The 23,829-nt window shown below is 41.7% G+C and overlaps 1 protein-coding gene across 2 annotated transcripts in view; it reads left to right on the top strand.

Annotated features, from left to right (window-relative positions):
• Positions 1–23,829, top strand: part of mlpha (melanophilin a) — a 267,636-nt gene that overhangs the window by 21,886 nt on the left and 221,921 nt on the right. The window lies entirely within an intron of this gene.

The following is a 23,829-nucleotide window of genomic DNA, read 5'->3' as shown; positions in this document are numbered from 1 at the left end:
GAGTCGCCAATAACCAGAGTTTGATCCTCGGCGAGTGTATCGTCGAGTGGGGAAAAATGGTTAGAAATGTGAACGGGTTGACGGTGTACACGGGGCTTCTGTTTAGGGCTACGCTTCCTCCTCACAGTCACCCAGTCAGCCTGCTTTCCCAACTGCTCGGGATCTGCCAGGGGGGAACTAGCGGCGGCTAAGCTACCTTGGTCCGCACCGACTACAGGGGCCTGGCTAGCTGTAGAAATTTCCACGGTGCGGAGCCGAGTCTCCAATTCACCCAGCCTGGCCTCCAAAGCTACGAATAAGCTACACTTATTACAAGTACCGTTACTGCTAAAGGAGGCCGAGGAATAACTAAACATTTCACACCCAGAGCAGAAAAGTACGGGAGAGACAGGAGAAGCCGCCATGCTAAATCGGCTAAGAGCTAGTAGCTACGCAACCTAGCGGATTCCTAAAAACACACAAAGTGAATAATGTGTAAATAATTTAAAGGTGATTCAGCAGAAGGAGTGCTTTAGTTAAGGCACCAGACAGGCCATGAAGCAGCACAGGCAACGCACGACAACAGTGCTAAAATAAAATAAAAATCAACTAAACACGCTGTGGAGCAGCACAGATAACGCACGACAACAGTGCTAAAAGAGAAAAAAATAAAATAAAATAAAATAAAAAAAATAAAAACGAAAGCGTTAGCAAGCTAGTTAGCTTGCTAACGCTGATGAAAGTTAGCTGATAAAAGTGCTCCGTCACGATGTTTCGACCGTTAGAGGTCTTCCTTAGGCGTTGGAGCACAGTAAAAAAGTAAAAAAAAAAAGTAAAAAGGTAAAAAAGTAAAAAAGTAAAAAAGTCTTGAAAAAGACTGTTAATTCAAGTCCAAAGCAGCAGGTAGCAGTCTCTGTGTAAACAGTCCCAACAGAGAGCCAAAATTCTGATGCCAACACGTAAACCAACACGTATCTAAAATGATGCTCCTTAATCTGTGTGACGCCCAGAGTATCTTCACTGAAAGCCGTCTGAATCTTCCGAATGGTTTCCACCTGGCTGTCTCTCACAGTTTCTGGAAAAACCTGCTGCTCCAATCGCTCAGCCATTTCCCTGACAATGAAAATCCGATGAGGGGGGTGGACCAGTGCTCACTCAAAGCCTGCCCACAGGCGAATGACGCAACCGACAGGCGTGAATAAACTCACGCATGCGCATGAAGGTTCAAGCTTGGCTGATGCAAGCGCACGTGATTCAAATCCATATAGTTTTTTAAAAAATAAAAAGGTCTGATAGTTTTCTAACAGACCTCGTAGACCCTGCAGCGGGTCTGTAATCAACTTTTCTGCAGCGCGGCTTTGCTTTGAACCTTGAACCAATCGAAGCAGCGTTGATTAATTTTTTCTTTTGCTTTCCCCTGGTAAAACCCTAAAGAGCATATGTCTGTGAGTATTATTTACCTTTTTTTTATGTTAAACCGACCTGTTATGGTCTTCTGAAACAGTTGATGTATTTTATAACTTAAAAACGGGACCGATGCTAACACGTTAGCATGTCTGTGGCATTTTCAATGTTAATTACGCAGCTCCAGCTGTCAAGCGTTTGTTGTTGTAAAAGAGTCAAATGTATTACAAATTGTAATATTTTTTAAATTTATTTTTGTTTATATATTAATAATAATAGCAAGCACAATAATAATAGTAATAATAACTAATCTAATGATTATATACAATTTTAGAGAAAGAGACAAAAAGAACCTGAATAAAAACAACAGAAAATATAAAACCAACTAACAATGAACATACATAAATAAATAAATACATACATACAGAAATAAGTGTTTCCTGTGAACACCTAGTGACTCTTCCACCTCCATTTCATCTCTGTCTTAAGTTTAATGACAGTTTGTTTCAGTCAAACCATATTTTCAGTGTGTTAATTTCTTCAGTTATTTCCTCCAGAACTATCTGCCAAACTAGAAAACTGCTGCATCCTAGTAAGAGCAGAATACTACTGGAATGAATTTTGAATAAGGAAATTTGGGTTTTTTCTCAGTAAATGGATGCTGCACTCACTGCAGTTTATTGTCCTGAATAGCCCCAGATTGCATTTCAGAGCTTCTAGAATTCATTTTCCTGCAGGTGGTGTTGGGGGGTAATTTTGGGTTTCAGCTTTTTTTGTTTTTCACCACTTTCATCCCTGAATATGTGAAATTGTGAGTCACTTTTGTGCAGATTAAAGTCACTAACTGGGACTCCTGTCTTGTTGGGAGAAAGAAACGAGAATCGTTCTCCGTTCTGTTCACACAGCTCCAAACGCTGCGCGGCTCTCTGACGAGTCAAGTTAGAACGATAGAATTCAGTCTGAATTAATAACTTCAAAGCGAAACACCGTTTTGTTTATTTTTATTTATGTCCAGAGATCAAGGATACAGTGACTAATTTCATATTTTTTTACTTTAAGACTCAATGAAATACATAGAAAACCTGTAAAGCCTACTTTTAGTTCAAAATTCACAAGAGGTATCGATAAGGAATCAGATCGATAAACATAATCGATAATGGCATCGGTATCGATAAAATCTTATCAATACCCATCCCTAGGCATAAGCACTGCCAGTTCTCTAATCACCTGCTCTGTGGCCTACTGTAGAGTCCTAATGTTACCCTCCCTGTAAAACTGTATCTAAGTTACAGATAAGATGGCAGCGCCTTCCCCGGCAAGGTGAGGGGGGCAGTTATCAATAAAACTAAGTCCTTGTTGTCCACAAAACTGCACCAGACACCTATTCTATGATGTCAGCCTGCTAAACTTGTCAGCAGTACCCCAAGAGTGGAGGGGACCAGAGACTATTACTTGATGCCACCATATCCTTCTGGTGAGGTCACAAGTCCTCTCTATGTCCGTTTTTGTAACCTCAGATTGTCGCATCCCAATATCTTTGGCGGCAAGATGAATAACTATCTGAATATAACTAGTGTCGTGTTCCTTTGGCTGACTATCCAATGTCAGCACCCTGAGGTGAGAGGCAGTATCGGGTCAGCAATACACTTAATGTCAGCCAGCATCTGTAATTTAAATTTGCGGGTAACAGAATGCGTTAGTGATAGGGGATTCTATTACTTCTTTCGGCCTGGAGATGAGGTTAGAAGTCACCCATGGGCTCAGGGGGCTATCAACAGGCATGTCCAAGGCTGCAAAATTGTTCACAGTTGGCAGCGTTGACTATGAGCCGGGTACCACAACCAGGCTCCAAGGCTTACGGGAGTTCTTTCCCCTACCAACAGTCCGAAAGCCATCATCTTTAGCCTGCAGAGTTAAGCTAGTGCTAACAAGTGCGCTACACTTTTCTAGAGTGCCCGTAATTCCACTGAGCTAAGAAGCTGCTCTAGCTTACGGACACAACTCTGTAAGAGGGCACCCTTTCTGTCAGCATTGCGCAAGATTAATTTAAAGTGTTGTACACAAGAGAACATAAACATGTAGCAAAAACTAGCACAAGCTAAGTGCTAACAAAAAACTAACCACTCCTAGGAGTAAGATTCTTCTTTTTCTTTTGGCTGCTCCCATTAGGGGGCTCCACAGCAGATCATCCATCACCATCTCAACCTATCCTCTGAATCTTCCTGTCTCACACCAACCACCTACATGTCCTCCCTCAGCACATCCATAATCCTCCTCTTTGGCCTCCCTCTTCCATCCTCAGCATCCTTCTCCCTATATACCCTGGGTCCCCTCTCCACATGTCCAAACCATCTCAGTCTCGCCTCTCTGACTTTGTCTCCAAACTGTCTCACCTGAGCTGTCCCTCTGATATGTTCATTCCTAATCTTGTCCATCCTCATCACTCCCAAAGAGAATCTCAGCATCTTCAGCTCTGCCTCCTTTTTGTTAGTGCCGCCGTCTCTAAGCCGTCCAACATAGCTGGTCTCACTACTGTCTTGTAAACTTTCCTCTTCACTCTTGCTGATATTCTTCGGTCACAAATCACTCCTGCCACCTTTCTCCACCCACTCCACCCTGCCTGCACTCTCTTCTTCACCTCTCTACCACACTCTCCATTACTTTGAACAGTTGACCCCAAATATTTAAACTCATCTACTTTCACCACTTCTACTCCTTGTAACTGCACTATTCCACTGGGCTCCCTCTCATTCACACACATGTACTCAGTCTTTCTCCTACTGACTTTCATTCCCCTTCTCTCCAAAGCACATCTCCACCTCTCCAGACTAGACTCAACTTGCTCTCTACTCTCACTACAGATCACAATGTCATCTGCAAACATCATACAACCCCTGGCAAAAACTATGGAATCACCGGCCTCGGAGGATGTTCATTCAGTTGTTTAATTTTGTAGAAAAAAAGCAGATCACACACATGACACAAAACTAAAGTTATTTCAAATGGCAACTTTCTGGCTTTAAGAAACACTATAAGAAATCAAGAAAAAAAGATTGTGGCAGTCAGTAACGGTTACTTTTTTAGACCAAGCAGAGGAAAAAAATATGGAATCACTCAATTCTGAGGAAAAAATTATGGAATCACCCTGTAAATTTTCATCCCCAAAACTAACACCTGCATCAAATCAGATCTGCTCGTTAGTCTGCATCTAAAAAGGAGTGATCACACCTTGGAGAGCTGTTGCACCAAGTGGACTGACATGAATCATGGCTCCAACACGAGAGATGTCAATTGAAACAAAGGAGAGGATTATCAAACTCTTAAGAGAGTAAATCATCATGCAATGTTGCAAAAGATGTTGGTTGTTCAGTCAGCTGTGTCTAAACTCAGGACCAAATACAAACAACATGGGAAGGTTGTTAAAGGCAAACATACTGGTAGACCAAGGAAGACATCAAAGCGTCAAGACAGAAAACTTAAAGCAATATGTCTCAAAAATCGAAAAATGTACAACAAAACAAATGAGGAACGAATGGGAGGAAACTGGAGTCAACGTCTGTGACCGAACTGTAAGAAACCGCCTAAAGGAAATGGGATTTACATACAGAAAAGCTAAACGAAAGCCATCATTAACACCTAAACAGAAAAAAACAAGGTTACAATGGGCTAAGGAAAAGCAATCGTGGACTGTGGATGACTGGATGAAAGTCATATTCAGTGATGAATCTCGAATCTGCATTGGGCAAGGTGATGATGCTGGAACGTTTGTTTGGTGCCGTTCCAATGAGATTTATAAAGATGACTGCCTGAAGACAACATGTAAATTTCCACAGTCATTGATGATATGGGGCTGCATGTCAGGTAAAGGCACTGGGGAGATGGCTGTCATTACATCATCAATAAATGCACACGTTTATGTTGATATTTTGGTTAATTGAAAGGATTTTTGGGGATGATGAAATCATTTTTCAAGATGATAATGCATCTTGCCATAGAGCAAAAACTGTGAAAACATTCCTTGCAAAAAGACACATAGGGTCAATGTCAATGAGCAGATCTGATATGATGCAGGTGTTAGTTTTGGGGATGAAAATTTACAGGGTGATTCCATAATTTATTCCTCAGAATTGAGTGAGTCCATATTTTTTTCCTCTGCTTGGTCTAAAAAAGTAACCGTTACTGACTGCCACAATCTTTTTTTCTTGATTTCTTATAGTGTTTCTTAAAGCCAGAAAGTTGCCATTTGAAATGACTTTAGTTTTGTGTCATGTGTGTGATCTGCTTTTTTTCTACAAAATTAAACAACTGAATGAACATCCTCCGAGGCCGGTGATTCCATAATTTTTGCCAGGGGTTGTAGTCCATGTGGACTCCTGTCTCATCTCATCTGTCAACCTGTCCATCACCACTGCAAACAAGAAAGGACTCAGAGCTGATCCTTGGTGTAATCCCACCTCCACCTTGAATGAGTCTGTCATTCCGACTGCGCATCTCACCGCTGTCACACTATTCTTGTACATGTCCTGCACTACCCTAACATACTTCTCTGCCACTCCAGACTTCCTCATACAATACCACAACTCTTCTGTTGGCACCCTATCATAAGCTTTCTCTAAATCCACAAACACACAATGTAACTCTTTCTGTCCTTCTCTATACTTCTCAAACAGACTTCTCAGAGCAAACATTTTCAGCATGAAACCATATTGCCTCTCACACATCTTCACCTGTTTTCTAAACCTAGCTTCTACTACTTTTCCCCATGACTTCATGCTGTGGTTGATCAACTTTATGCCTCTGTAGTTACTGCAGCTCTGCACATCACCCTTGTTCTTAAAAATAGGAACCAGCACCCTTCGTCTCCACTTCTCAGACATCCTTTAGCTTTCCAAAATTTTATTAAACAGTCTGGTTAGAAACTCTACTGCCATCTCTCCAAGACATTTCCATGCTTCCACTGGAATGTCATCTGGACCAACTGCCTTTCCACTCTTCATCTTCTTCATAGCAGCCCTCACTTCTTCCTTATTAATCTCTTGTACTTCCTGACTTACTCTCACCACATCATCCAGCCCTTTCTCTCTCATTTTCTTCATTCATCAGCTTCGCAGTACAAGGAGAAGCAGCGTGAGGTGAAAAGAGGGAGTGGGAAAAGGCATATTGCGAGCTGTACAAGAATTTGAATAGTAAGGAAGAAGAAAAGGACTTGTACCAATTGCCCAGACAAAGGGACAGAGCTGGGAAGGATGTGCAGCAGGTTAGGGTGGTAAAAGATGCAGATGGTAATGTGCTGACAAGTGAGGAGTGTGTGCTGAGAAGGTGGAGGGAATATTTTGCTGTCTACTTTCTTCATCTCTCCGACTATCCCCAAACTTTTTCTCCAACCTCTTTCTCCTTATGCTTTCCTGGGCCTCTTTGTTCCACCACCAAGTCTCCTTGTCTTGCTTCTGCTGTCCAGATGTCATACCCCGTACCTTCCTCGCTGTTTCCCTCACAACATCTGCAGTACTTTTCCAGTTGTCCAAAATTGCTCCCCATCCATCCAGTGTTTTTCTCACCCGTTCACTAAATTTCACACAACAGTCTTCCTCCTTCACCTTCTGCCATCTGGTCCTTTGTTGACTTCTCACTCTCCTCTACTTTTTCTTTACCTCTAAAGTCGTCCTACACCACCTTACAGTCTTTGATTTCTTTTAGCGTGCATCTCCTGCAAAGAATGTAGTCCACCTGTGTGCACCTTCCTCCACTCTTATATGTTACCCTGTGTTCACCACAGACATTTCAATCCTTTCGGCAAAATCAACTACCATCTGTCCTTCCACATTCCTGTCCTTGATACCATATCTACTCATTATGCACAAGTAACAGAAAAAAGAAAAGATTACAACCTTGTATTAATTAGAAGACCAGTGTTCAGTGCGGTCACTTAGGAGTCACCCTGTCCTGGAGAGACTGGAGAAATGCCTCACATTCACCCATTCACACATGCACACTGTTTTGTAACAAGGTTCGGTCAGATCGGCACACAGAAATGATCACACAGACTGCATTTTGCTAGAACAAACAGGCGTATATTTATTCCCCACAAAAGCAGTTACATCAAACACAAGTGGTTGCAGCGCATAAAATATCTCTTTCTCTCTTACCGTGACGCCTTTAAGGTGGAGAGCCAACACCTTCGGCAGAGTGCGCTTGTCAACCGGCTGGGCGTTCGCACGTAACCCGCAGCAGACTCTATCGGAGCATGGCTCTGCCCCCTCTTTTCTAGTGTGTGCGCGAAGGGAGGGTGAGTGGCCATCTCAAACTCCCTGGCGCACATAATTCCTTTAATCAACAGGCATCTGAAAGTTATTTCCTCTTGCAAAAACATAATAACCCCAGCTCTTCACTCCCAGTTCAGAATGACCCCAGCATGCTTCACTCCCAGTCGTTAGTGGATATAAAAACAAATTCGTGCAATCAGTGTACATCATTAGGGTTATTTTAAGACAGGGGCAAAACAACATAATCTTTTCTCCACACACACACTGATGTCAATGTGCTGCTCTGCAAGCTGCTCAACTGCACAACTGGGAGCAACTTAGGCCCTTGCCCAAGGGGCCTTAGTGATTTTCTGACAAAGATTTGAACTGAAGATCCTCTGGCCACAAGTCCAACGCTTAAACCTCCCCAAAGAAAATATGGAATTTCTTTTGGTGAGATGTTGTGTACAGTGTACACAAGTATTTGTGGAAGATGTCCTGCCTCTTCCCTGTGGTGAAGACACCACGGCCAAGTGCTGCTTAAGCCCCTTTCACACTGGCGTATTCGTAGAGCTGCTCATTGTGGTGTATCATCTACTCTGAGTTGAGCAGCTCTCCGCCCACTTTTAGCAGCTCTACGTCGAGTTTTTTCTCACTACACAGCAGTATGTTGAGGGCTACGCGCGTAGGATGGAAGAAATTAAACGTTTAATTTTCACTGGTGTAGAGCGCTGAATGCAGTTTTAAGCAAGTCTGTGCAACACGGCGCTTCTGTACACAACCAAAAAACTGAGTGCTGCATCCAGAGTTATCAGCTGGAGAACATGATCACATGATCACACAGCCCACAGCGCCTCTGTGTGATCAGAACAGGGAATCGAACCTCAACTCAGGAATCCAGAAACAGTCTCGCTCTGTGTGTGTGTGTGTGATCAAACCAGTGATTTTAAAATAAAAGCCTCGTTGCTGCATGTTGATGTGATCATCAGACGACCTGATCTATCAGGTCTGATCAATTCAGCGGACCTGATCACAGCAACCGGAGCTTTAAAAGTTTAAAGAGTCACAGCATTTTGTTCACGGCAGCCTTTACCACAGCCAGACTCAGCAGCATCTGTACACAATGACAGTGATCCACCAAGACAAAAAAAATAAAATAATAATAATAATGTTAAATGACTGTTTCTGACGTGCACCACACCGTGCAGGAGAGAACAGAGCGCACTTCCACAGAGGCAGAAAATAGCTTTGGCTACATACGTGGCAGTAATTCAACTGTAAAACCTCATGATCCAGTCCACTGTTTTCCAAGTGCAGTGATATTGTTCTGCAGAGCCGACAGGACGGAACTGGGTTTCAATAGCAGCAACACGCGACTGTGTGCACACGTTAAAAAGTGAACACACGCAGCTGCAAGCAGATCTACGAACACGGAAAAAGGCTGAGTACGCGCACATTTCTGGAGTATTTAACACAACGCCACAATACGCAGCTCTACGAATACGCTAATGTGAAAGGGGCTTTAAGGACTACAGGCTGGTGACTCTGACCTCCACATCATAATGACCCTTGAGAAACAGGTTCTAGAACAACCATGGACAGCTCTCAACTTGACCCCATCCAGTTTGCCTCACAAACCTTGCTGAGAAGTGGACAACATCATCACATCCCTGCTCAACAGGATGTGTGGTCACCTGGATAAGGTGGCTAGCACTCAGAGGGTCATGTTCTTTGACTTCTCAAGTGCATTTAACACCATAAGGTTGGCTCATCTAAGCGTGAAGCTGACAACAATGTGTGTAGATACCCCGCCTTGTGTCCTGGATTGTCGACTATCTCACTGGAAGACCTCAAGCCCCTTTAACAATCAATCAATCAATCAATCATTTTTTTTATATAGCGCCAAATCACAACAAACAGTTGCCCCAAGGCGCTTTATATTGTAAGGCAAGGCCATACAATAATTATGTAACACCGTGCCTGCTTGCAATATGGTGCGTATCTAATGCAGGAATGTCTGCGTCAGTTGGGGAAGAAGCTTTGCTCCAGACTGCCTGGACACAGATGGAGTTGATATATTGGAAAAAGTCAGAATACATTATTTCCAGGAGTTAATGGATGTTATTGCTGAATTCTCTTATCTGATTTCTCTTCTAGTTTATATTTATTTTTGTGCAGAGCTGCAGGTGTGCGCTCTGATTTCTCGTCTAGTTTATATTTCTTCTTGTGTGGAGCTGCAGGTGTGCGCTCTGATTTCTCTTCTAGTTTATATTTCTTTCCCTTCTAGTTTATATGTATTTTTGTATAGAGCTGCATGTGTGCGCTCTGATTTCTGTTCTAGTTTATATTTCTTTTTGTGTGGACCTGCAGCTGTGCGCTCTGATTTCTCTTCTAGTTTATTTTTCTTTCCCTTCTAGTTTATATTTCTTTTTGTGTGGAGCTACAGGTGTGCGCTCTGATTTCTCTTCTAGTTTATATTTCTTTTTGTGTGGAGCTGCAGGTGTGCGCTCTGATTTCTCTTCTAGTTTATATTTCTTTTTGTACGTAGCTACAGGTGTGCGCTCTGATTTCTCTTCTAATTTATATTTCTTTTAGTGTACAGCTGCATGTGTGCGCTCTGATTTCTATTCTAGTTTATATTTATTTTGTGCAGAGCTGCATGTGTGTGCTCTGATTTCTCTTCTAGTTTATATTTCTTCTTGTGTGGAGCTGCAGGTGTGCGCTCTGATTTCTCTTCTAGTTTATTTTTCTTTCCCTTCTAGTTTATATTTCTTTTTGTGTGGAGCTACAGGTGTGCGCTCTGATTTCTCTTCTAGTTTATATTTCTTTTGTGTGGAGCTGCAGGTGTGCGCTCTGATTTCTCTTCTAGTTTATTTTTCTTTCCCTTCTAGTTTATATTTCTTTTTGTGTGGAGCTACAGGTGTGCGCTCTGATTTCTCTTCTAGTTTATATTTCTTTTTGTGTGGAGCTGCAGGTGTGCGCTCTGATTTCTCTTCTAGTTTATATTTCTTTTGTACGTAGCTACAGGTGTGCGCTCTGATTTCTCTTCTAATTTATATTTCTTTTAGTGTACAGCTGCATGTGTGCGCTCTGATTTCTATTCTAGTTTATATTTATTTTGTGCAGAGCTGCATGTGTGTGCTCTGATTTCTCTTCTAGTTTATATTTCTTCTTGTGTGGAGCTGCAGGTGTGCGCTCTGATTTCTCTTCTAGTTTATATTTCTTTCCCTTCTAGTTTCTATGTATTTTTGTGTGGAGCTACAGGTGTGCGCTCTGATTTCTCTTCTAGTTTATATTTCTTCTTGTGTGGAGCTGCAGCTGTGCGCTCTGATTTCTCTTCTAGTTTATATTTCTTCTTGTGTGGAGCTGCAGGTGTGCGCTCTGATTTCTCTTCTAGTTTATATTTCTTTCCCTTCTAGTTTCTATGTATTTTTGTGTGGAGCTACAGGAGTGCGCTCTGATTTCTCTTCTAGTTTATATTTCTTCTTGTGTGGAGCTGCAGCTGTGCGCTCTGATTTCTCTTCTAGTTTATATTTCTTTTTGTGTAGAGCTGCATGTGTGCGCTCTGATTTCTTTTCTAGTTTATTTTTCTTTCCCTTCTAGTTTATATTTCTTTTTGTGTGGAGCTACAGGTGGGCGCTCTGATTTCTCTTCTAGTTTATATTTCTTCTTGTGTGGAGCTGCAGCTGTGCGCTCTGATTTCTCTTCTAGTTTATATTTCTTCTTGTGTGGAGCTGCAGGTGTGCGCTCTGATTTCTCTTCTAGTTTATATTTCTTTTTGTGTAGAGCTGCATGTGTGCGCTCTGATTTCTTTTCTAGTTTATTTTTCTTTCCCTTCTAGTTTATATTTCTTTTTGTGTGGAGCTACAGGTGGGCGCTCTGATTTCTCTTCTAGTTTATATTTCTTCTTGTGTGGAGCTGCAGCTGTGCGCTCTGATTTCTCTTCTAGTTTATATTTCTTCTTGTGTGGAGCTGCATGTGTGTGCTCTGATTTCTCTTCTAGTTTATATTTCTTCTTGTGTGGAGCTGCATGTGTGTGCTCTGATTTCTCTTCTAGTTTATATTTCTTCTTGTGTGGAGCTGCAGGTGTGCGCTCTGATTTCTCTTCTAGTTTATATTTCTTTTTGTGTAGAGCTGCATGTGTGCGCTCTGATTTCTTTTCTAGTTTATTTTTCTTTCCCTTCTAGTTTATATTTCTTTTTGTGTGGAGCTACAGGTGGGCGCTCTGATTTCTCTTCTAGTTTATATTTCTTCTTGTGTGGAGCTGCAGGTGTGCGCTCTGATTTCTCTTCTAGTTTATATTTCTTCTTGTGTGGAGCTGCATGTGTGTGCTCTGATTTCTCTTCTAGTTTATATTTCTTCTTGTGTGGAGCTGCAGGTGTGCGCTCTGATTTCTCTTCTAGTTTATATTTCTTTCCCTTCTAGTTTATATGTATTTTTGTGTGGAGCTACAGGAGTGCGCTCTGATTTCTCTTCTAGTTTATATTTCTTCTTGTGTGGAGCTGCAGCTGTGCGCTCTGATTTCTCTTCTAGTTTATATTTCTTTTTGTGTAGAGCTGCATGTGTGCGCTCTGATTTCTTTTCTAGTTTATTTTTCTTTCCCTTCTAGTTTATATTTCTTTTTGTGTGAAGCTACAGGTGTGCGCTGTGATTTCTCTTCTAGTTTATATTTCTTCTTGTGTGGAGCTGCAGCTGTGCGCTCTGATTTCTCTTCTAGTTTATATTTCTTTTTGTGTGGAGCTGCAGGTGTGCGCTCTGATTTCTCTTCTAGTTTATTTTTCTTTCCCTTCTAGTTTATATTTCTTTTTGTGTAGAGCTGCATGTGTGCGCTCTGATTTCTCTTCTAGTTTATATTTCTTCCCCTTCTAGTTTATATTTCTTTTTGTGCGGAGCTGCAGGTGTGCGCTCTGATTTCTCTTCTAGTTTATATTTCTTCCCCTTCTAGTTTATATTTCTTTTTGTGTAGAGCTGCATGTGTGTGCTCTGATTTCTCTTCTAGTTTATTTTTCTTTCCCTTCTAGTTTATATTTCTTTTTGTGTAGAGCTGCATGTGTGTGCTCTGATTTATCTTCTAGTTTATATTTCTTCCCCTTCTAGTTTATATTTCTTTTTGTGCGGAGCTGCAGGTGTGCGCTCTGATTTCTCTTCTAGTTTATATTTCTTCCCCTTCTAGATTATATTTCTTTTTGTGCGGAGCTGCATGTGTGCGCTCTGATTTCTCTTCTAGTTTATATTTCTTCCCCTTCTAGTTTATATTTCTTTTTGTGCGGAGCTGCAGGTGTGCGCTCTGATTTCTCTTCTAGTTTATATTTCTTCCCCTTCTAGTTTATATTTCTTTTTGTGTAGAGCTGCATGTGTGTGCTCTGATTTCTCTTCTAGTTTATTTTTCTTTCCCTTCTAGTTTATATTTCTTTTTGTGTAGAGCTGCATGTGTGTGCTCTGATTTATCTTCTAGTTTATATTTCTTCCCCTTCTAGTTTATATTTCTTTTTGTGCGGAGCTGCAGGTGTGCGCTCTGATTTCTCTTCTAGTTTATATTTCTTCCCCTTCTAGATTATATTTCTTTTTGTGCGGAGCTGCAGGTGTGCGCTCTGATTTCTCTTCTAGTTTATATTTCTTTTTGTGCGGAGCTACTGGTGTGCGATCTGATTTCTCTTCTAGTTTATATTTCTTCTTGTGCAGCGCTGCAGCTGTGCGCTCTGATTTCTCTTCTAGTTTATATTTCTTCTTGTGTGGAGCTGCAGGTGTGTGCTCTGATTTCTCTTCTAGTTTATATTTCTTTTTGTGTGGAGCTGCAGGTGTGCGCTCTGATTTCTCTTCTAGTTTATATTTCTTCTTGTGTGGAGCTGCAGGTGTGCGCTCTGATTTCTCTTCTAGTTTATTTTTCTTTCACTTCTAGTTTATATTTCTTTTTGTGTAGAGCTGCATGTGTGCGCTCTGATTTCTCTTCTAGTTTATATTTCTTTCCCTTCTAGTTTATATTTCTTTTTGTGTGGAGATGCAGGTGTGAGCTCTGATTTCGCTTCTAGTTTATATGTCTTTTTGTGTAGAGCTGCATGTGTGCGCTCTGATTTCTCTTCTAGTTTATATTTCTTTCCCTTCTAGTTTATATTTCTTTTTGTGTGGAGATGCATGTGTGCGCTCTGATTTCTCTTCTAGTTTATATTTCTTTTTGTGCGGAGCTGCAGGGGTGCGCTCTGATTTCTCTTCTAGTTTATATTTCTTTTTGTGCGGAGCTACAGGTGTGCGATCTGATTTCTCTTCTAGTTTATATTTCTTCTTGTGCATCGCTGCAGCTGTGCGCTCTGATTTCTCTTCTAGTTTATATGTCTTTTTGTGTAGAGCTGCATGTGTGCGCTCTGATTTCTCTTCTAGTTGATATTTCTTTTTGTGTGGAGCTGCAGCTGTGCGCTCTGATTTTGCTTCTAGTTTATATTTCTTTCCCTTCTAGTTTATATTTCTTTTTGTGCAGAGCTACAGGCGTGCGCTCTGATTTCTCTTCTAGTTTATATTTCTTTCCCTTCTAGTTTATATTTCTTTTTGTGTAGAGCTGCATGTGTGCGCTCTGATTTCCCTTGTAGTTTATATTTCTTTCCCTTCTAGTTTATATTTCATTTTGTGCAGAGCTACAGGCGTGCGCTCTGATTTCTCTTCTAGTTTATATTTCTTCTTGTGCAGCGCTGCAGGTGTGCGCACTGATTTCTCTTCTAGTTTATATTTTTTTGTGCGGAGCTGCATGTGTGCGCTCTGATTTCTCTTCTAGTTTATATTTCTTTCCCTTCTAGTTTATATTTCTTTTAGTGTAGAGCTGCATGTGTGCGCTCTGATTTCTCTTCTAGTTTATATTTCTTTCCCTTCTAGTTTATATCTTTTAGTGTAGAGCTGCATGTGTGCGCTCTGATTTCTCTTCTAGTTTATATTTCTTTCCCTTCTAGTTTATATTTCTTTTAGTGTAGAGCTGCATGTGTGCGCTCTGATTTCTCTTCTAGTTTATATTTCTTTTTGTGCAGAGCTGCATGTGTGCGCTCTGATTTCTCTTCTAGTTTATATTTCTTTCCCTTCTAGTTTATATTTCTTTTTGTGCAGAGCTGCATGTGTGCAGTCTGATTTCTCTTCTAGTTTATATTTCTTTTTGTGCGGAGCTACAGGTGTGCAATCTGATTTCTCTTCTAGTTTATATTTCTTCTTGTGTGGAGCTGCAGGTGTGTGCTCTGATTTCTCTTCTAATTTATATTTCTTTTTGTGTGGAGCTGCAGGTGTGCGCTCTGATTTCTCTTTTAGTTTATATTTCTTTCCCTTCTAGTTTATATTTCTTTTTGTGTGGAGATGCAGGTGTGAACTCTGATTTCGCTTCTAGTTTATATGTCTTTTTGTGTAGAGCTGCATGTGTGCGCTCTGATTTCCCTTCTAGTTTATATTTCTTTCCCTTCTAGTTTATATTTCTTTTTGTGCAGAGCTACAGGTGTGCGCTCTGATTTCTCTTCTAGTTTATATTTCTTCCTGTGCAGCGCTGCAGGTGTGCGCTCTGATTTCTCTTCTAGTTTATATTTTTTTGTGCGGAGCTGCATGTGTGCGCTCTGATTTCTCTTCTAGTTTATATTTCTTTCCCTTCTAGTTTATATTTCTTTTTGTGCGGAGCTGCAGGTGTGCGCTCTGATTTCTCTTCTAGTTTATATTTCTTTCCCTTCTAGTTTATATTTCTTTTTGTGTGGAGCTGCATTTGTGCGCTCTGATTTCCCTTCTAGTTTATATTTCTTTTTGTGTAGAGCTACATGTGTGTGCTCTGATTTCTCTTCTAGTTTATATGTCTTCTTGTGCGGAGCTGCATTTGTGCGCTCTGATTTCCCTTCTAGTTTATATTTCTTTTTGTGTAGAGCTACATGTGTGTGCTCTGATTTCTCTTCTAGTTGATATTTCTTTTTGTGTGGAGCTGCAGCTATGCGCTCTGATTTCTCTTCTAGTTTATATTTCTTCTTGTGCGGAGCTGCATTTGTGCGCTCTGATTTCCCTTCTAGTTTATATTTCTTTTTGTGTGGAGCTGCAGGTGTGCGCTCTGATTTCTCTTCTAGTTTATATTTCTTTTTGTGTGGAGCTGCAGGTGTGCGCTCTGATTTCTCTTCTAGTTTATATTTCTTTTTGTCTGGAGCTGCAGGTATGCGCTCTGATTTCTCTTTTAGTTTATATTTCTTTCCCTTCTAGTTTATATTTCTTTTTGTGTAGATCTGCATGTGTACGCTCTGATTTCAATCAATCAATCAATTTTTGTATATAGCGCCAAATCACAACAAACAGTTGCCCCAAGGCGCTTTATATTGTAAGGCAAGGCCATACAATAATTATGTAAAACCCCAACGGTCAAAACGACCCCCTGTGAGCAAGCACTTGGCTACAGTGGGAAGGAAAAACTCCCTTTTAACAGGAAGAAACCTCCAGCAGAACCAGGCTCAGGGAGGGGCAGTCTTCTGCTGGGACTGGTTGGGGCTGAGGGAGAGAACCAGGAAAAAGACATGCTGTGGAGGGGAGCAGAGATCAATCACTAATGATTAAATGCAGAGTGGTGCATACAGAGCAAAAAGAGAAAGAAACAGTGCATCATGGGAACCCCCCAGCAGTCTAAGTCTATAGCAGCATAACTAAGGGATGGTTCAGGGTCACCTGATCCAGCCCTAACTATAAGCTTTAGCAAAAAGGAAAGTTTTAAGCCAAGTTTATATTTCTTTTTGTGCGGAGCTGCAGGTGTGCGCTCTGATTTCTCTTCTAGTTTATATTTCTTTCCCTTCTAGTTTATATTTCTTTTTGTGTAGATCTGCATGTGTACGCTCTGATTTCCCTTCTAGTTTATATTTCTTTTTGTGCAGCGCTGCAGGAGTGCGCTCTTATTTCTCTTCTAGTTTATATTTTTTGTGCGGAGCTGCAGGTGTGCGCTCTGATTTCTCTTCTAGTTTATATTTCTTCTTGTGCAGCGCTGCAGGTGTGCGCTCTGATTTCTCTTCTAGTTTATATTCTTGTGTGGAGCTGCAGGTGTGCGCTCTGATTTCTCTTCTAGTTTATATTTCTTTTTGTGTAGAGCTGCATGTGTGCTCTCTGATTTCTCTTCTAGTTTATATTTCTTCTTGTGCAGCACTGCAGGTGTGCGCGCTGATTTCTGTTCTAGTTTATATTTCTTTTTGTGTGGAGCTGCAGGTGTGCGCTCTGATTTCTCTTCTAGTTTATTTTTTTTGTGCGGAGCTGCAGGTGTGCGCTCTGATTTCTCTTCTAGTTTATATTTCTTCTTGTGCAGCGCTGCAGGTGTGCGCTCTGATTTCTCTTCTAGTTTATATTCTTGTGTGGAGCTGCAGGTGTGCGCTCTGATTTCTCTCCTAGTTTATATTTCTTTTTGTGTGGAGCTGCAGGTGTGCGCTCTGATTTCTCTTCTAGTTTATATTCTTGTGTGGAGCTGCAGGTGTGCGCTCTGATTTCTCTTCTAGTTTATATTTCTTTTTGTGTAGAGCTGCATGTGTGCTCTCTGATTTCTCTTCTAGTTTATATTTCTTCTTGTGCAGCACTGCAGGTGTGCGCGCTGATTTCTCTCCTAGTTTATATTTCTTTTTGTGTGGAGCTGCAGGTGTGCGCTCTGATTTCTCTTCTAGTTTATATTCTTGTGTGGAGCTGCAGGTGTGCGCTCTGATTTCTCTTCTAGTTTATATTTCTTTTTGTGTGGAGCTGCAGGTGTGCGCTCTGATTTCTCTTCTAGTTTATATTTATTTTTGTGTGGAGCTGCAGGTGTGCGCTCTGATTTCTCTTCTAGTTTATATTCTTGTGTGGAGCTGCAGGTGTGCGCTCTGATTTCTCTTCTAGTTTATATTTATTTTTGTGTGGAGCTGCAGGTGTGCGCTTTGATTTCTCTTCTAGTTTATATTCTTGTGCAGTGCTGCAGGTGTGCGCGCTGATTTCTCTTCTAGTTTATATTTCTTTTTGTGTGGAGCTGCAGTTGTGTGCTCTGATTTCTCTTCTAGTTTATATTTATTTTTGTGTGGAGCTGCAGTTGTGTGCTCTGATTTCTCTTCTAGTTTATATTTATTTTTGTGTGGAGCTGCAGTTGTGTGCTCTGATTTCTCTTCTAGTTTATATTCTTGTGCAGTGCTGCAGTTGTGCGCTCTGATTTCTCTTCTAGTTTATATTTATTTTTGTGTGGAGCTGCAGTTGTGTGCTCTGATTTCTCTTCTAGTTTATATTTATTTTTGTGTGGAGCTGCAGTTGTGCGCTCTGATTTCTCTTCTAGTTTATATTTATTTTTGTGTGGAGCTGCAGGTGTGCGCTCTGATTTCTCTTCTAGTTTATATTTATTTTTGTGTGGAGCTGCAGGTGTGCGCTTTGATTTCTCTTCTAGTTTATATTCTTGTGCAGTGCTGCAGGTGTGCGCGCTGATTTCTCTTCTAGTTTATATTTCTTTTTGTGTGGAGCTGCAGTTGTGCGCTCTGATTTCTCTTCTAGTTTATATTTCTTTTTGTGTGGAGCTGCAGTTGTGCGCTCTGATTTCTCTTCTAGTTTATATTCTTGTGTGGAGCTGCAGGTGTGCGCTCTGATTTCTCTTCTAGTTTATATTTCTTTTTGTGTGGAGCTGCAGGTGTGCGCTCTGATTTCTCTTCTAGTTTATATTTATTTTTGTGTGGAGCTGCAGGTGTGCGCTCTGATTTCTCTTCTAGTTTATATTCTTGTGTGGAGCTGCAGGTGTGCGCTCTGATTTCTCTTCTAGTTTATATTTATTTTTGTGTGGAGCTGCAGGTGTGCGCTTTGATTTCTCTTCTAGTTTATATTCTTGTGCAGTGCTGCAGGTGTGCGCGCTGATTTCTCTTCTAGTTTATATTTCTTTTTGTGTGGAGTTGCAGGTGTGCGCTCTGATTTCTCTTCTAGTTTATATTCTTGTGTGGAGCTGCAGGTGTGCACTCTGATTTCTCTTCTAGTTTTTCTTTCTTCTTGTGCAGTGCTGCAGCTGTGTTCTCTGATTTCTGATGTAGATTATCATTTTTCCTGTGGCCGCAGAGCTGCAAGCGGCAATCACGCACACGCACGATCCATCCGTGAGGATATGTCGAGATGTATTCTGTGAGGAGTTAAACTGGATGTGGACATGTCCTCATGCTGGTGGTCGGTCTGTGAGCAGGAGTTAATATACAAATAATGAATGTTTCTGAGTTCAAGCCTACATATATTTACCATTCAACGAGGCGCAGCCGAGTTTAATGCTTTGTTCCAGCTTTCACCGAATGAAATATTCATTCCACTGAAAGAATGTAAAAAAATTAATTATTTGTTTTATATAACGGCTAAAATAGATCATTGTCATTTGATATTGTATTAATTTATAAACAACAGAAAAGGGACTTACATTTTGGCCTTCCACTTCTGCTGAAGTCCAAGTTGTGACGTGTAGTCCAGTGATGCTGTGCACTGACTTCGGACTTGCATAAACAAAAAAGACTTTGTGTAGCTCCTCAGTCCAGCCAAAAATCATGTCAGCTTTTCATCTTTTCATCTGAACAGTCCTTCATGCATCCAGATGGCTGACAGCGGAGTGGATTTTGTGTGTGTGTGTTACAAGAATTAGCACTGTCAGTTAGCCCAATGGAATCGTCATCTGGCTTGTGTCGTTGTCCCATGTGTGTGCATGTGCGCGTGCTCATACAACTGGGTTGGCGCTTGTGTGTGCGTGTACTACCAAAAAAAGACTGTGTACATCCTCAGTGCAGCAAAAAAAAAAAAAAAAAAAAAATCACATCAGAAATTAGTCCAGCTTTTCATTCTAACGTTCTGCTAACAGCCTCCAGACAGTGCAGTGGATTTGCTTTGTGTGCGCACGCACGTGTGTGTGTGCATGTATGTGGATGCGTGTGTGTGTGCGCGTGTGCGCGTGTGCAGAGTGTAATGGTACCAAACATATGGAACCAAATTGCACTCTAAATGTAATGCAGCACAAATGGGACGAATAATCCATGTCATGTGACATACAAAGCACCAATCAAATAACAAGGATCCACTCAGCCTTTATATAATGGACTTTATTTAACACAATCATGAGAGAACTTGAGGAGGTGAGAGCACCGATGAGCTGCAGCCAGGTTGTAATGAGCATTTTTTTCTTTTAATTGTTCACATGTGTTATTTGAGCAGTGTAGTTTTACTGCATTGTGCTACGGTATAAAAAGTTCAACAACAATCCTGCGTGATTTATAGCTCGGCAACAGTGGAGCACAGCAGGAATCATAAATTGGCATGGCGTGGTATTGTGTGGGTGTGACATCCACTCACGTTAAGTACCGTAACTTTGCCTCTCGCATGAAAACTACTTCCTTTCTGCATCAAGTGCTATACGCCAAAAATAAGCGAAAAAATTCAACGTTTAATTTTTTGCGGCCGTTTCGCGTTTATCAGGTTTGACAGGCAAGACGGTCTGGACTCGAATGCAAGACGCAGGTTCACAGCTCAGTGGAGTTAAAGCGTTTACTCAGTTAACAGGCTGGAGTCAGTACACAGAGAGGCAGTTCAAAAGGAGCAAGAGTGACAAAATCATCTGGCTTAGGCATGGTCGAGGTACACAGGCAGGGAGTCAAAAACACGATGAGGCAAACGAAGCAAGGCAAGGAAATACAAGATACGGAGCTTCAAAGAGGCACAAGGCACTACAATCTGACGAAGGAGTAAGGCACAAAGAGGAGCTTAAATACACCAGGTGATGAGGTGCAGATTGAGAGCAGGTGTGCGTGGAACGCCCCAGAAGGAGGGTGTGGCCAGAGAGAGGGAAACACCCACCACCAAGAGCCAGCGTTTGTCTTTTATGTTAGCACCAAGTACCGCAGCAATTTCCTAATGTTGTGAACTTGTTCACTCATATGGCAATAAAACCTTTCTGATTCTGATTCTGAGAGAAAGTGACACATAGATCCAAAGAGAAAAACCCCAGCAAGAGAATAAACAAAACAGAACTAGAAAAAAACACAAAGCCAAGAAGTAAAAGCAGGCAAAACTCAAACCCTGACAGTGTTGCCCTTTCAATTTCAATTTATAAAGCGCCAACTCATGACAGCGTCGTCCCAAGGCACTTCACACAAAACAATTCAAAAACAATTTAAAATGAATAAAAAAATTAAAAAGCACAATTAAAAGATAAAAAACACAATAAAGGAGTAAAAATTTAAAGAATGAAAAAGGATGTTAACACAATATGCTAACCATAGTACTGAGAAAAGAAAAACTCAGCCACATGGGGTGTGCAGTCAGTACATAGGAGTGCCGGACCCAAGCCCGGATAAATGAGGAGGGTTGCGTCAGGAAGGGCATCCGGTGTAAAACAAGCCAACCCAACTATGTAGACTAAGAATCGAATTTCTATACCAGATCGGTCGAGGCCCGGGTTAACAACGTTCGCCACCGGTGCTGTTGCCCAACAGGGTGCTGGTGGAAATTGGGCTACTGCTGGGTGAAGACGACGAAGAAGAGGAGGAGAAAGTTTCCACAAACAGTTGGAGAAGAAGAAAACTAGAAAGGTGGAAATGAGAGTGGGGACTTTGAATGTTGGTAGTATGACTGGTAAAGGGAGAGAGCTGGCTGATATGATGGAGAGGAGAAAGGTAGACATATTGTGTGTGCAAGAGACCAAGTGGAAGGGAAGTAAGAGCAGGAGCATCGGCGGTGGGTACAAGTTGTTGTATCATGGTGAGGACAGGAAGAGAACTGGTGTTGGGGTCATTTTAAAGGAAGAGTATGTTAAAAGTGTGTTGGAGGTTAAATGAGTGTCTGACAGGGTGATGAGTGTGAAGTTGGAAATTGAAGGGGTGATGATGAATATTATCAGTGCATATGCCCCACAGGTAGGTTGTGAGATGAAGGAGAAAGAAGATTTCTGGAGTGTGTTAGATGAGGTGGTGGAGAGTGTGCCCAAGCATGAAAGAGTGGTGATAGGAGCAGACTTCAATGGGCATGATGGTGAAGGTAACAGAGGTGATGAGGAAGTAAGGGGTAGATATGGTATCAAGGACAGGAATGTGGAAGGACAGATGGTAGTTGATTTTGCGAAAAGGATGGAAATGGCTGTGGTGAATACCTACTTTAAGAAAAGGGAGGAGCACAGGGTAACATATAAGAGTGGAGGAAGGTGCACACAGGTGGACTACATTCTCTATAGGAGATGCAAGCTAAAAGAAATCAGAGACTGTAAGGTGGTAGCAGGAGAGAGTGTCACTAGACAGCATAGGATGGTTATTTGTAGGATGATTTTAGAGGTAAAGAAGAAGACGAGAGTGAGAGCTCAACAAAGGATCAGATGGTGGAAGCTGAAGGAGGAAGACTGTTGTGTGAAATTTAGCGAGCAGGTGAGAGAAGCACTAGTTGGAGGGGAAGCAATTTTGGACAACTGGAAAAGTACTACAGATGTGGTGAGGGAGACAGCTAGGACAGTACTGGGTATGACATCTGGACAGTGGAAGGAAGACAAGGAGACTTGGTGGTGGAAAGAAGAGGTCCAGGAAAGCATAAGGAGAAAGAGGTTGGCGAAAAAGTTTTGGGATAGTCGGAGAGATGAAGAAAGTAGACAGGAGTACAAGGAGATGCAGCGTAAGGTGAAAAGAGAAGTGGCAAAAGCAAAGGAAAAGGCATATTGTGAGCTGTACAAGAAGTTGAATAGTAAAGAAGGAGAAAAGGACTTGTACCGATTGGCCAGACAAAGGGACAGAGCTGGAAAGGATGGGCAGCAGGTTAGGGTGGTAAAAGATGCACATGGTAATGTGCTGACAAGTGAGGAGTGTGTGCTGAGAAGGTGGAGGGAATATTTTGAAGAGCTGATGAATAAAGAAAATGAGCGAGAGAAAAGGCTGGATGATGTGGTGAGAGTAAATCAGGAAGTAAAAGAGATTAGCAAGGAAGAAGTGAGGGCTGCTATGAAGATGAAGAGTGGAAAGGCAGTTGGTAAATATTTGGGATCAACTGTTCAAAGTAATGGAGAGTGTGGTAGAGAGGTGAAGAAGAGAGTGCAGGCAGGGTGGAGTGGGTGGAGAAAGGTGGCAGGAGTGATTTGTGACTGAAGAATATCAGCAAGAGTGAAGGAGAAATTTTACAAAACAGTAGTGAGACCAGCTATGTTGGACGGCTTAGAGACGGTGGCACTAACAAAAAGACAGGAGGCAGAGCTGAAGATGTTGAGATTCTCTTTGGGAGTGACAAGAATGGACAAGATTAGGAATGAACATATCAGAGGGACAGCTCAGGTGGGACGGTTTGGAGACAAAGTCAGAGAGGTGAGATTGAGATGGTTTGGACATGTGCAGAGGAGGGACCCAGGGTATATAGGGAGAAGGATGCTGAGGATGGAGCCACCAGGCAGGAGGAGAAGAGGGAGACCAAAGAGGAGGTTCATGGATGTGCTGAGAGAGGACATGCAGGTGGTTGGAGAGACAGAGAACAATACAGAAGACAGGGTGAGACAGAAACAATTGATCTGCTGTGGCGACCCCTAACGGGAACAGCTGAAAGACAAAGAAGTACTGAGAAAAGAAATGTGTCTTAAGTCTCGTCTTGAATGTCTCCACAGAATGTGAGTCACCCTTTGTGTCCCTCGGTGTATTGTGGCATTAGGCTACATAAACTCAGCCGTAGGACGCAACTCTATGTTGGCCCAGTGTGAAAGGGGTTTTAGTATGTACACTTGAAACAGTGTGTCAGAGAGGGTACTTCACAAGGACCATCTACACATCTCATGTCAACTATTAGGCAGAGTCCTGCTGTCTCTGAAAGTTCTCTGATGACTCTATGGTAGCAGGTTGTATCAGTCAGGGGAGGAGACTGATCATGTGAAACTCCAGTGGTTGAAGACACAGCATCTAGATAAAGTTAACATTAGGTATTTGTGAACGTAACTCCACTGTAGTGCTTGAAAAAGGTTTCCCAAAGTCATCACTTGCCCATGTGGTTATATCAGCTATTGATGAATGATGGTTCATGAAGCAGTGCCATCTGGGGGATCAGAGATATGGGTATTCAGCGCCTTTGCCTTTTACACACTGAAATTCCAAAAGATTAATTGAATTGTTTCATGATATACTGCACTGTAGGAGGGGACAAACTGTATGCAACTCCCATCCAGTCTTTCTTTGAGGAACATTGTTTTTAAACATTTCATTGACTTTTCCTTCATTTATTTGTGAAGCACCTTGGGGTAAATTATGTTGTGATT

Source organism: Thalassophryne amazonica, chromosome 1 (genome assembly GCF_902500255.1).
Source record: "Thalassophryne amazonica chromosome 1, fThaAma1.1, whole genome shotgun sequence".
NCBI classification, from domain to species: Eukaryota; Metazoa; Chordata; class Actinopteri; order Batrachoidiformes; family Batrachoididae; genus Thalassophryne; species Thalassophryne amazonica.
This window is presented reverse-complemented; position numbering and strand designations above follow the sequence as displayed.